The 3,729-nt window shown below is 41.1% G+C and overlaps 1 non-coding gene across 1 annotated transcript; it reads right to left on the bottom strand.

Moving 5' to 3' along the window:
- Positions 1-1,744: 1,744 nt before the first annotated feature.
- TRNAS-CGA (transfer RNA serine (anticodon CGA)) lies at positions 1,745-1,817 on the bottom strand. Its single transcript has one exon. It is a non-coding gene; the product is annotated as a tRNA-Ser (tRNA).
- Between the last annotated feature and the right edge of the window lie 1,912 nt (positions 1,818-3,729).

Here is a 3,729-nt window from a genome sequence, read left to right as displayed (position 1 = left end):
TTGCCTTTATTATGTGTAGGCTTTATAATGGTTGTGGTCAACAAAAACAACAAAAAAGGCGTCTTTCGTTTCTTCTCGTCTGCATTTGTGGGCACGCAACAAATCGCGAGCTGCAATGGTAGCAGCCACGTTTACACTGATACGTTACAAGGGTACCCTATTCATTCGCCGACGTTTCTAACGCAGCTAAGATATTCGCCCACCCTTAGCCGAAACGTGCCATATTAGGATAGTGGTGAAGACAAATGCCGCAGTTTCCGCAGCATGCCTGACATGTGTTCCTATGTCACTGGCAGCTAAGCGCGCCCATCTGTTTCTGTCCCCTCAAAGTGGACATGGCTATGTTATTGCCGCAAACTTGCCGATATTATTCATTACTGATACGGAAGAAACTGTTTGAATGCACGTAATGTACTCACGAGAAGAAAAAAAATCGCGTTCGGCGCGTTCGGCTTGCTCTGCCGGCCACCATTTCTTTTTGTGTGTGTGTGTGTGTGTCCCGCACTACATACAGAGGCAGCCGCCTCTTTGTTGAACTGTTGTCATGCCGTAGCAAATGCCAGAGGATATATTTTTTTCTTTTTGTGGGAAATTTTACCAGCGTAATGATCGCACCCCTGAATTTGGGTCAATTTTTTCTACAATAAAGTGCGATCATTATGCGAGTAAATAGGGTAACACACTGAATTTTTAGCCTGTAAAGGGGTTGTATACAAATGGGGGCAGCCAACTCTAGTGTGACAGTAAACAAATATTTTTTCTCACAATAATGAAACCAGTCATAAAATATATCCTACAAATTTGGAAATGAATGCCCAAAGGACATTGCTGATTGTCACATTAGTTTCCTAAACAAAATCTTTTGATGTTTATAATTCCTAGTTTAATTCACTTTCTCTAGTAAATGGGCTCTGACCTAGACTATTCAGTGTAGGAGACTAACCCAGACCTGGCAGCCAATATTTAAATCTGAAATAAAGTCATTCATCCCACGACCATGTCACCGCTACGTCATCAGAAGCGTGCATCCATGGACATATAGTCTGTAAAATAATTTTTACATGATCTGTACTGTTGCTCTTGCACTAATAAATTAGGAAATACATTTGCTATTTAAAACACTGCTGTAAACCTTTGTTTGAGAAACGCAATACTCAAAAGTGTAACACAACCAATGTGTGCATGAAACCTACGATGCCTTTGACATTCGTCAGTGTGACAAATAGGCACTGAGAAATGCCAAGGGCATCATAGCTTTCTTGCTTCAAACCATTTATGCGAGTATATTACTGGTATCTGCAGTGAAAGGAAGTCACATTATTATCAGACTTATGAGGGGAACTCATGCTTCTCTAGTTAAATATTTTTTTTTGTGCTCCTATATTCTTGACTTTTCCAAAAATAATGGGTGTTTGAAATAACTACTCTATATTGCTCTTAAATTCTTCCTGCACCAGAGCCCACGCTAGGTTACATTTCTTGAACACTTTGCAGTGCTGTAGATTATCAAAAGGAAGAAAAAAATGACGTAAGTTTGCATTTTAGCCTTCTGTATAACAAGTATGAACCTATCAATTACATACACAAGTACAAAAGAACTATGAAAAACTGGGCATAAAGACATATCACGAAAAGCCAACAAACACTGACACCAAGGACAACACAGGGGAAATTACTTGTGTTTAAATAAATGTAATGAAGAAACGATAAATTAATGGAAATTAAAGTGGATGAAAAAAGAACTTGCCGCAGGTGGGAACCGAACCCACAACCTTCGCATTTCGCGTGCGATGCTCTACCAATTGAGCTACCGCGGCGCTGTTTCCCCATCCACTTTCTTGGGTATTTATGTGTACTAGTAGAACCCTGGGGGTGTTAGCCAGCGCCAACACTCACAGACCTTGGCGGCGGACGTGGAACGTCCTTGTTGCCGCAGGCGTCACGAGAACGTGATCTTTTAGGGTGAAGGCAACTGGTCAATAAACCCACATATGCTACCTGAAGGCATCAATGTTGCCGGATTCGAGACCCTCGTTATGTAATAAACGAGAAGAAAGGGGGGTTAACCGAGGGGCCCGATTATTATTAGTCATATCACGAAAAGCCAACAAACACTGACACCAAGGACAACACAGGGGAAATTACTTGTGTTTAAATAAATGTAATGAAGAAACGACAGACAGACAGACAGACAGACAGGCATAAAGGCATAAAGACAGACAGACATACATTATAATAGCAGGAATCGATGGCGAGAATTCTAATAGAAAGGAACCATCAAAAACTAGGCACTAAAGACACATAATAATTATAATAACACAAGTATTTGCTAAGAATTTGAAGAGACAAATAGAATGTCTCTTCAAATCACTCCACCCCAACATTCATCTATGGTTCGATGAGTGACCACAGGTGGTGATGCGGTTTGGATATGTGGTAGCTGAGGTGCAGCTGTGAAATAGGTGGAACATGTAGAGGGGTCACCAAAGGTTGCACGCTGGTTGCACAGCAGGTTGCCTTGATCTCCGGACTCACTCGACACTCATGCGTTGAGCCTGGTTATACGTCGTTTGCAAGAGGCCTGGCCCAAGTGTGTGGCACGGCTTGGGTAAAATTTCGAGGCATACTGAAAAACACAGATCCATATCTATAAGCACCAAAATATTCTTCACCATACGGCAAACCTGAAGTTTACCATCGGCACATAGCAGATAATGAAAACAGACACAAGTCACCAGACTTGAGGTATACAAATGTGCAAAAGTGTAAATGAATGTGAAGAGCTGCTTATAGGATGGAATGTTTCATTTTGTCTTTTGTAGATCAATAATAGTACCTTAACACAATGTCAAGCGTACTTGGCCCTCCCTAAACAAAATTCAAATTATGGGGTTTTACGTGCCAAAGCTACCTTGCTTGTCAAGCTACCCTGGTGTAGCTTTTTTCTGCAACCCCTCCATCTGTACTGTAAGATGGGAAAATAAATTGAAATTGAAATTGAAATTAAAACCACTTTCTGATTATGAGGCACGCCGTAGTGGAGGACACCAGAAATTTCGTAGTCAGGACACGGTGGTGGCAGGATGCAGTGGCAGGAGCCGCCAAAGGCTTCGAACTCCCTAGTGAACGTAGTCAGGACACGGTGGTGGTAGAATGCAGGGGCGGGAGCCACCAGAGTGTACCTGCAGCAAATTTGCACAAATGCTCTTAGTCCTACCAGGTCACAATTTACAAGAAAAATTCAGCTGTCTGTGTCACATGGATACAAATACAAATAAATGCAAACAGTTAGGTCCTACAACACAACTAGAACATCGACAAAGAAGAAATGGTACTTATGTTTATGAAGATCCAAGCAATGAAAAAAAAAGAAGGGGCATCCGATTTGTGCATGGAAGCTCAATGGAAACCTGAGCTCATGCCATCAAGTGATCTGCTAGTCAACTGCAAGCCTCTTAAGATATCATTGTATATTTTTTACACGCACTATGTTAAGCTGCACTAAAACATGTTCAATATCTCTAAATATAAGTAAATCAAGACGCAATTCAATTAATGAATTCCAGTGGTCGTTAATGCAACAAAGTGCAAGCTCTGAATGAAGCTGGCCAAACTGGGTAGTGACAAATAACAATGCGGTTCTCTACATCTAGTTTTTCTGGCTTTCGCTGTAGCATTAAAATACACAAAAAATTTCACATTCCTGACATTTAACCCTGGTAATTCTAA

Source organism: Dermacentor variabilis, chromosome 2 (assembly GCF_050947875.1).
Source record: "Dermacentor variabilis isolate Ectoservices chromosome 2, ASM5094787v1, whole genome shotgun sequence".
Classification (NCBI taxonomy): Eukaryota; Metazoa; Arthropoda; class Arachnida; order Ixodida; family Ixodidae; genus Dermacentor; species Dermacentor variabilis.
The sequence above is the reverse complement of the archived record's forward strand: the minus strand, read 5'-3'. Positions and strand labels throughout refer to the sequence as shown.